The following is an 11,077-nucleotide window of genomic DNA, read 5'->3' as shown; positions in this document are numbered from 1 at the left end:
AGACATATGGCTGTTCTGCCTACCCACACACATACATGCACAGCTGTCCGTGACTTACACCCTCAGGTCTCTGTAAAACAATCCCCCGTGACTTCACCCTCATCTACCAGAAGTTTGTCCATCTCTTAACTTTACCACAACATGAGGCCCAGCTGCCCTTAGGAGCAGTATAAAGATAATGGTGAGGCTAGGAACAAGACCATAACAGACAAATGTGTCAAATCCAGCTAAACGAGACACCTAAAAAAGGATGCATTCACACAGAGAAAACAAGTGACGTGTGGGCTGAGAGATGACAAATATCCCAACGCAACCATGTACCCAACTCGGCTTCAAAGACTTGTGACCAAACATATCTTAAGGTGTGAAATACACAGCAAACACAGCGGCTGTCAAGCAGACAGCAGGACATGTTAGGATGAGCACAAGGTCCACATTGATAGTAACAGGAACATATATTTAGCCTGTGCTTGTCCTATGACACACTGTCAAGCCTGAGCCTGACACCCAATCCCAGACCCTCAAAGCCACGACGGAAACTCAAAGAAATTATCTAAAAATAACTGTCTTAAGATAAAAAGAGCCATGACACAAGCGGACATCATCCGTTCATCCGTTAAAATATATTTTACCCATGGGAATGTGTGCAAAGCTTTATTTAACCAGGTAGGCTAGTTGAGAACAAGTTCTCATTTGCAACTGCGACCTGGCCAAGATAAAGCATAGCAGTGTGAACAGACAACAACACAGAGTTACACATAGAGTAAAGAATAAACAATAAACAAGTCAATAACATAGTAGGAAAAAAAAGGTGCAAAAGGTATGAGGAGGTAGGCAATAAATAGGCCATAGGAGTGAATAATTACAATTTAGCAGATTAACACTGGCGTGATAAATGATCAGATGGTCATGTGCAGGCAGAGATACTGGTGTGCAAAAGAGCAGAAAAGTAAATAAATAAAAACAGTATGGGGATGACATAGGTAAATTGGGTGGGCTATTTACCGATGGACTGTGTACAGCTGCAGCGATCGGTTAGCTGCTCAGATAGCAGATGTTTAAAGTTGGTGAGGGAGATAAAAGTCTCCAACTTTAGCGATTTTTGCAATTCGTTCCAGTCGCAGGCAGCAGAGAACTGGAAGGAAAGGCGGCCAAATTAGGTTTTAGCTTTAGGGATGATCAGTGAGATACACCTGCTGGAGCGTGTGCTACGGGTGGGTGTTGCCATCGTGACCAGTGAACTGAGATAAGGCGGTGCTTTACCTAGCATAGACTTGTAGATGACCTGGAGCCAGTGGGTCTGGCGACGAACATGTAGCAGGGGCCAGCCGACTAGAGCATACAGGTCGCAGTGGTGGGTGGTATAAGGTGCTTTAGTAACAAAACTGATGGCACTGTGATAAACTGCATCCAGTTTGCTGAGTAGAGTATTGGAAGCTGTTTTGTAGATGACATCGCCCAAAGTCGATAGTCAGTTTTAATAGGGTAAGTTTTGCGGCGTGAGTGAAGGAGGCTTTGTTACGAAATAGAAAGCCGACTCTAGATTTGATTTTGGATTGGAGATGTTTGATATGAGTCTGGAAGGAGAGTTTGCAGTCTAGCCAGACACCTAGGTACTTATAGATGTCCACATATTCTAGGTCGGAACCATCCAGGGTGGTGATGCTAGTCCAGCGTGCCGGTGCAGGCAGTGAACGGTTGAAAAGCATGCATTGGAGGCCACGGAAGGAGTGTTGTATGGCATTGAAGCTCGTTTGGAAGTTAGATAGCACAGTGTCCAAGGAAGGGCCAGAAGTATACAGAATGGTGTCGTCTGCGTAGAGGTGGATCAGGGAATCGCCCGCAGCAAGAGCAACATCATTGATATATACAGAGAAAAGAGTCGGCCCGAGAATTGAACCCTGTGGTACCCCCATAGAGACTGCCAGAGACCGGACAACATGCCCTCCGATTTGCCACACTGAACTCTGTCTGCAAAGTAGTTGGTGAACCAGGAAATGCAGTCATTAGAAAAACCAAGGCTACTGAGTCTGCCGATAAGAATATGGTGATTGACAGAGTCGAAAGCTTTGGCCAGGTTGATGAAGACGGCTGCACAGTACTGTCAGGGTGGCTACTTTGAAGAATATCAAACAAATCCTAATATATTTAACACTCTTATGGTTACTACATGATTCCATATGTATTATTTCATAGTTTTGATGTCTTCACTATTATTCTACTGTCGTGACGTTGTATTAGTTAATGTGATGACTGTTGTTCATCGAATGATTAAAGTTTCCAATTGCGTGATTAACTGATTCAAGCAATTATTAACTCATTAACCTGGGGCAACATGGGAAAACTAGTTTTTATTGAGTTTCTATTTCCCAAATTAACTCAAAGAATATCAGAATATCGATTTTACAACAGCTGCTAATTAACCAGTTGCCTCTACCAATCTCGTTCTGAATGTCATATAGCCCGTGAATCTGCACGGACCCGGGTCTCACCAATGAGTTTGTACCACACCAATCCTAGTTGAATATTTATTTACTAAAAAGCTAAAATGATGATAAAAGATACACATAGACAAAACACATTATAGGCTATTGATTAGAACTTAGTATAACGGGCCAATACACTATGGCGCATGTTACCCACAATGGGGATTTCAAAAGAGAGAGAAAAAAAGAAAGTACACAAGAGAAATATACATTTGGGTGAATTTGTCAGCTATGCTATTCTAACCCTAGCCTTGCCCCAAACTGTCGCTCTTATGGGTCAGAATATAATGATGTAATTACGTGGGGATGACCTCCGAGGATTCTCTGCGTGGACCGTTCAGCTGTTCGATGACGCACTTCTCCTGCGCACTTCCCTGATCGTCCTCCCGATGTCAGTGTCCTTTTGGCTTTGGAGTCTGTTCCCTCACCCTTTGTTCTGGAAGGGGTCTTCTGAGGACAGACAGATCTGTAACTCAGAGCTCACAGCATAGGAATGAAACCCTTTAGATACCATGATTCGATGGGAGATGGAGGCTAGGTGGTTCGACTTGAATTCACCCGCTTAGACACAGCTACTCATCCGTAGCTTGGGTAGAAAAGGATGTCTTTGTCTTCAAACTTGCGTTGCGTTCTGGGTTCGTTGACTTTTTAGACCTTGCTGCAGCTTGGGTCACGTAGTCTTCCTGTAAATTCTATACTCACAGGTTTTATACCCTTGGGTCAGAAGTGGGCGTAACCGCCTTTAGGGCAATTCTCTGGGTGTACCAAGTTAATGAGGCAAGGTCTAGATTTTATTCAAATCCAATTTTAGACAACTAACTTAACATTTCATCTTCCCCAAAACATTCTCTTTGATTTGGATATTTTCCATACAACGTACAATGTATAAACATCAAACATATACTAGGAAAACTCTTCACATTACAATGTTTTCGTAATAACGTAATCTATTAACCTTTAATAACAAAACAAAAATTACATACATTTTCATATTCCATCTATCGTCATGAACACCATTGTGGCTGACAGAAACCATTGTTCCAAAGTCCCTTTATTTCATGTTTAATGTTCTGAGGCTGGTTCTCCGTAGTAACAGGACAAAGGAATTTGTCTGTGGCCTGAGATTTACCAGGGGCGTGAGGGGTCATAAAACCCCCCCACATCTTCAGACCCCTAGAGCTCTCCTCCTCTGTTGGGGTTGAGAGATAATCTGTAGGGCTATGGTCTCCTGTAACCTGACCTGGTCAGGACAGTCATGACACTACAATGTAGAAAATAGTTTTAAAAAATAATTACAAAATGGAATTAGTAGGTGTGTCCAAATTTTTGACTGATACTGTAGCTGTGTGTCTCGTTGGAGTGTTGCCTGAAATTACTGCTTATGTATAGGTACAGTACATGAAACAACATCTTCTCAGGAGGCCATGATGACATGGGTGTGATACTGACTGTATCTGACAAAACCAAAAGGCTCTATGCACTGCAGCCAGAGACTCACGAGGCCATCTCAGAAGAAATAACACGAGACTGATATGTAACATAAAAATGCCTGTCAAATCCTGCTATGATAAACATATTGACACAGGGCGACATTTTTTAAAATTATATATATATTTTTTTTATACAGATATTTGGTTTTGGCAAACTTATTGACAAACAACCAATACATCAACTGCCACAGAACCTGTCTGTCACATTGTGAGCTCAATTTAGGCAGTCTTTCAAGAAGGGGGCCCAAACCTCAAAGAGTCAGTCCATGGTACATAATAGAAAAGGTTGAGGAACACTGGATTTGCTGGTGTCTAGACTCTTGGCTGCCACTCTATGGTAGAGTCAAGTCATTACACTATACTGAAGACCGCCTGCAATGCATTGCAGAGAGCCTATACAAAATTCTCAACTATGAATCGAACATGACATAATCACACAACACCTTACAGTGTTCAACTATGGTAGGGATCGTTCAAAGTCATGTTCAAGCACAAATCTTTTACCTGCACTGCCATACAGCTACTAGCTAGACAATGGCGAGCCTCTCATGGATCACACGGCTGTCATTTACTCACTAATGTCCTGTCACTCTGATCCATCAGCCATACACAGGGCTGACAAGCGACAAGATTGGCTTCCATTAGCAGAATAAGAAGCTAGTAATCATGCATGTCTTGCTATAGGACTGCCTTTCCAAATAAAATATATTTGTATTAGTGTAAGTCTACGTGCTTGTTGTCTCTTGCACAACATAACCGTCCAATAAAGCAAAGTTAAATCTGAAACATTAGAGAAAAATTCATTACCCAATTGACTCGGCTAAGGCTTTGTTGTATTTAATGTAAAAACAACGAGGTCTATTACCCTGCATTGTGTTAACAGCCATAGCCTATATTACGTTACGAAGTTCAGCCGTGACTTTGTCAGGGGGGGGGGTACACAAATGACAGTGATGAAGAACATACTGACAATTTGATTGGCTTTTGAATCCCCTAATCTACAGAATTAAATGTCATGAGTTCAGTCACAATGCCACAACTTGATCGAGTATAATTACCACCAGCATGAGACATGCTCATTATTTATATCAGGTCACCTTGTTGCAAACGAGACCACAGCAATAATCTGATTCAGGATGAAAGTGAATTAAACAATCCCCACAGACAGAGGGGGACAAGATGGTGGCCGTAAAGAAAATGACAAGAGGGCATGTGTCATTAAAACTCATTATTTATAATACAGGGAAGGTCAAAATATATTACTCAAGCAAATTAGACACAGACAGAAGTGACAGACATTCATCCCAGACATATCAACCAGGTCACTCCTGGATAGAGAGAGTGTGTGAATGCACTGGGCATTCTAATCAGTGGTCACCGTGAGCCTTGCCGTCTCACACAGTACGAGGATTGGCTTTTTCCTACAGAGGAGCAAAACTTGGTGCACGTTTTGGTCAGGGCAACATTAGACTAGCAATTAGGGTCGCTGTTAGGTCTGTCCTAATCCTGCTCTTCTATCCCAAAGTTAGACAAATCAAGACAAGTCTAGTCCTCTCATAGCCACACGCTCACAATCCACAAAGTTAGTCAAAGCCTGACCTAAACTTTCACACTGCTATCAGATAATAGTAATGAGAGTTAAGGGTCACCCGAATCTGGAACAAAGTGGATGTCATGTTTAATGTTTTTAAATGGTCATATTACTGTATCAAGACGGTGAGTCATCCATAGATCCCTATTCGTATACATTTTAATGGAATCAAATGTCTTTGACTTGCAGGAATAATGTATTTTGAGTTTGAATCTTAGGCCATTAAAACAAATGTTATTTGTTCTTGCGGGGTGCAAATACCCAGCATTTACAGGGCTGTGTTACTTGAAATCAATAATTCAGATATTTCTACAATGAACAAAAATATAAATGCAACGTGCAACAATTTCAGCGATTTTACTGAGTTACAGTTCATATAAGAAAATCAGTCAATTGAAATAAATTCATTAGGTCCTAATCTATGGATTTCACATGACTGGGAATACAGATAAGCATATGTTTATCACAGATACCTTTAAAAAAAGGGTAGGGCCGTGGATCAGAAAACCAGTCAGTATCTGGTGTAACCACCATGCAGTGCAACATCTCCTTCGCATAGAGTTGATCAGGCTGTTGATTGTGGCATGTGGAATGTTGTCCCACTCCTCTTCAATGGCTATGTGAAGTTGCTCGATATTGGCAGGAACTGGAACCCGTTGTTGTACACGTAGACCCAGAGCATCCCAAACATGCTCAATCGGTGACATGTCTGGTGAGTATGCAGGCCATGAAAGAACTGGGACATTTTCAGCTTCCAGGAATTGTGACATGGGGCTGTGCATTACCATGGTGAAACATGAGGTGATGGGGGCAGATGAATGGTGCGACAATGGGCCTCGGGATCTTGTCACATTATCTCTGTGCATTCAAATTTTCATCAATAAAATGCAATTGTGTTCATTGTCTATAGCTTATGCCTACCCATATCATAACCCCACCGCCACCATCGGGCACTCTGTTCACACCGTTGGCATCAGAAAACCACCTGCCCACACTACGCCATGCCATCTCCCCTCTCTAGAGTGCCAGTGGCCATCGAAGGTGAGCATTTACCCACTGAAGTCGGTTACGACGCCGAACTGCAGTCAGGTCAAGACCCTGGTGAGGACGGCGAGCACGCAGATGAGCTTGCCTGAGACGGTTTCTGACAGTGTGTGCAGAAATTCTTCAGTTGTGCAAACCCACAGTTTTGTCAGCTCTTGGGATGGCTGGTCTCAGAAGAAGCTGGATGTGGAGGTCCTTGGCTGGTGTGGTTACATGTGGTCTGCAGTTATGAGGCCGATTGGACGTGCTGCCAAATTCTCTAAAACAACGTTGGAGGCGGCTTATGGTAGAAAAATAAACAAATGCTTTGGCAACAGCCCTGGTGGACACTCCTGCAGTCAGCATGCCAATTGCACGCTCCCTCAAAACTTGAGACATCTGTGGCATTGTGTTGTGTGACAAAACTGCACAGTTTAATGTGGGCTTTTATTGTCCCCCGCACAAGGTGCACCTTTGTAATGATCATTCTGTTTAATCTTGATATGCCACACCTGTCAGGTGGATGGATTATCTTGGCAAATGATAAATACTCACTAACAGAGGTGTAAAAAAATGTGTGCACAACATTTTAGAGAAATAAGCTTTTTGTGCATAACATTTCTGGGATCTTTTATTTCACCTCATGAAACATGGGACCAACACTTTACATGTTGCATTTATATTTTTGTTCAGTGTATATCGTAGGAGTAGCACCCAAGGATTTCAGACTGCTTGAATTCCCTCTGACATGACAGAAAACACATTATTCTAACAAGGTATTATATCAGGATAAGGGGAAGGGGGGAAAAAATCACCCAACTCAATGAACCAGAGACACAACCTGCCACTGGTTAGACACCAAGAGAATGTTGCCTAATCATCACAAATAGGCTACAGTGAAATCATAATCATATAAATGAGTGCGAAAAATCTAGGCGGGTGGGTCCTCAATTACCTTGGATCATCTCATAGTTGTCATCATAAACCCCACAGAGACGTGGAGTGCTTTTGACTGTTTATCTCCTCACTCACTGAAACTGTTTTCAGTTTTTAACATTATCCAAACCTACTTGTGATGCGAAGGTGAAGCAGCAGTCCTTGAATGTTGAATGAAGATTGTGTGCGGTAATGTACTACTCGTGTACTTAAAACGGCACTCAGGCCATGTTTTGTTGAGGTAACGTCATCACTTGCTCAGGGTTTGACACTATCCCTAGTGCTTTTATGTCGAGCACTTATGATTGTAAAAGGTGGGATGGATGAAACATGAAAGAGGATATCATGTTTGCTGGTGTATAGCCTCTGCCGAGTCCCAAACATCTGGATGTTCCAGTTTTCAGCTGAAATGGAAAGAAAACTTCTGATTTTGGACGTAAACAAGGATACACTCCTCCCCTGACAGTTTTTTTCCCCTTCTAGTCAAGACCAGTTTGCAGGGGATCTTCTGTTGAATCTGACAATTAATCTTAATGGTTGTACAGTTGTCTCAAAAAAAACTATGAAGGACCTCGGTGTTACTCTGGACCCTGATCTCTCTTTTGACGAACATATCAAGACTGTTTCAAGGACAGATTTTTTCCATCTACGTAACATTGCAGAAATCAGAAACTTTCTGTCCAAAAATTATGCAGAAAAATGAATCCATGCTTTTGTTACTTACAGGTTAGACTACTGCAATGCTCTACTTTCCGGCTACCCGGATAAAGCACTAAATAAACTTCAGTTAGTGCTAAATACGGCTGCTAGAATCCTGACTAGAACCAAAACATTTGATCATATTACTCCAGTGCTAGCCTCCCTACAATGGCTTCCTGTCAAGGGCGGATTTCAAGGTTTTACTGCTAACCTACAAAGCATTATATGGGCTTGCTCCTACCTATCTCTCTGATTTGGTCCTGCCGTACATGCCTACACGTACGCTATGGTCACAAGACGCAGGCCTCCTAATTGTCCCTAGAATTTCTATGCAAACAGCTGGAGGCAGGGCTTTCTCCTATAGAGCTCCATTTTTATGGAATGGTCTGCCTACCCATGTGAGAGACGCAAACTCGGTCTCAACCGTTAAGTCTTTACTGAAGACTCATCTCTTCAGTGTGTCTTATGCTTGAGTGTAGTCTGGCCCAGGAGTGTGAAGGTGAACGGAAAGGCTCTGGAGCAACGAACCGCCCTTGCTGTCTCTGCCTGGCCGGTTCCCCTTTCTCCACTGGGATTCTCTGCCTCTAACCCTATTACAGGGGCTGAGTCACTGGCTTACTGGTGCTCTTTCATGTCGTCCCTAGGAGGAGTGCGTCACTTGAGTGGTTTGAGTCACTGATGTGATCTCCCTGTCTGGGTTGGCGCGCCCCCCCCCCCCCCCCCCCCCCCCCCCTTGGGTTGTGCCGTGGCGGAGACCTTTGTGGGCTATACTCGGCCTTGTCTCAGGATGGTAAGTTGGTGATTGAAGATATCCCTCTAGTGGTGTTGGGACTGTGCTTTTGCAAAGTAGGTGGGGTTATATCCTTCCTATTTGGCCCTGTCCGGGGGTATCATCGGATGGGGCCACAGTGTCTCCTGACCCCTCCTATCTCAGCCTCCAGTATTTATGCTGCAGTAGTTTATGTGTCGGGAGGCTAGGGTCAGTTTGTTATATCTGGAGTACTTCTCCTGTCTTATCCGGTGTCCTGTGTGAATTTAAGTATGCTCTCTCTAATTCTCTCTCTCTTTCTTTCTCTCTCTCGGAGGACCTGAGCCCAAGGACCATGCCTCAGGACTACCTGGCAAGATGACTCCTTGCTGTCCCCAGTCCACCTGGCCGTGCTGCTGCTCCAGTTTCAACTGTTCTCCCTGCGGCTATGGAATCCTGACCTGTTCACCAGACGTGCTACCTGTCCCAGACCTATTATGTGACCATGCTAGTCATTTATGAACATTTGAACATCTTGGCCATGTTCTGTTATAATCTCCACCTGGCACAGCCAGAAGAGGATTGGCCACCCCTCATAGCCTGGTTCCTCTCTAGGTTTCTTCCAAGGTTTTGGCCTTTCTAGGTAGTTTTTCCTAGCCAACGTGCTTCAACACCTGCATTACTTGCTGTTTGGGGTTTTAGGCTGGGTTTCTGTACAGCACTTTGAGATATCAGCTGATGTACGAAGGGCTATATAAATAAATTAGATTTGAATTAGATTTGATCTAGTTTCAGGCATTGCTTTTACTCCTACTACGTTAGGTTAGCTATAATGATGGTTTATAGAAGAAAAAAAAGAGCTGGACTGTATCACTCGGGAACAGTGGGCCTGCTGCTTTTATGCATGTAAATTACACACTTCCGTAAATGTTTATGGTGTCACAGAAAGAAATGGTGCACTTGTATTGAGACAAATTCATTCAGAACTCCACTTTGTCTCTATTTATTTTACGAGTGCATTTCAATTGAGACCTGCTCTAGAGACATACAATCCGTGCAGCATATCTCAAGTTACACAAAGCTTTTCTTCAAAATGATCCAAATGCCATATCTCCATCTACATAAATGGAATAAATAAAAATACAAGTGTTTTGATAACATGAGAGAACAACATACTCACAGTTTGCTGTGCTGAGGGATTCTTCAGTCTTACCTCTGAAATACCTAACCTCCCTTCTCTTCTTGTTGACTTGGAGTTCTCCCTTAGCCAGTGTATTATAGGCAGTAGTGATGTGGGGGGGAAGACTATGCAGTTACATTTTGGGATATTACTTTTGACAATATATCGTATAGTTGCAATAGTATTTTTGCACTAGTTGGCTGTACCTGCACCAAAACAAACTCTCCTGTGCCTCTGCAGCAAACATATGGTGAGCAATATGTTTGGAACATTGAATCGCAATAAAATCACAATATCAAATCACAATACATATAGAATCGTGAGAATCGCAATATATATCGTATCGGCACCGAAGTATCATGATAATATCGTATCATGAGGTCCCTGGCAATTCCCAGCCCTAAGAGGCAGTGGCCACTTGTGGTTTGGAGAGAGACGGGAGCGTTTGTGGTCGGGGCTCCTCTCACTTATGCAGGTTGATACGCAGGTTGATTGAATTTCCATCGTTGGGAAACTGTATCGGCCTGGTCCAGGTACACAGGCTACATGTATGGGGAGGGAGGACACAGCTCAATACACTCCACAGGGTTCCACTTTCTTTGAAGTCTGAGAGGTCTCTTTCAACAGACTGAGGTAACTGACTGGCTTTGGACATTAAGACCTCTGAGGAGCACACACACACAGACACGCACACACTGAAATTCTACTGTGTTCAACACTCTTTTGTTTACACCACATTTCATACTTCAGTGTTAACGTTTCAACTTGACCACACCGTAACTCGCAGCATGACTTTAAAACCCTAACTTTTAAATGTTCCCTAAATGTAGACATTGCTTGCTGTGACTGAAGAGAGGTTTCATCCTAATGCACGACCATGACACGTCTCCAAAATACAACGGTGATGGAAGGACATCAGATATC

Source organism: Oncorhynchus mykiss, chromosome 3, assembly GCF_013265735.2.
Source record: "Oncorhynchus mykiss isolate Arlee chromosome 3, USDA_OmykA_1.1, whole genome shotgun sequence".
In the NCBI taxonomy this organism is placed as follows: Eukaryota; Metazoa; Chordata; class Actinopteri; order Salmoniformes; family Salmonidae; genus Oncorhynchus; species Oncorhynchus mykiss.
This window is presented reverse-complemented; position numbering follows the sequence as displayed.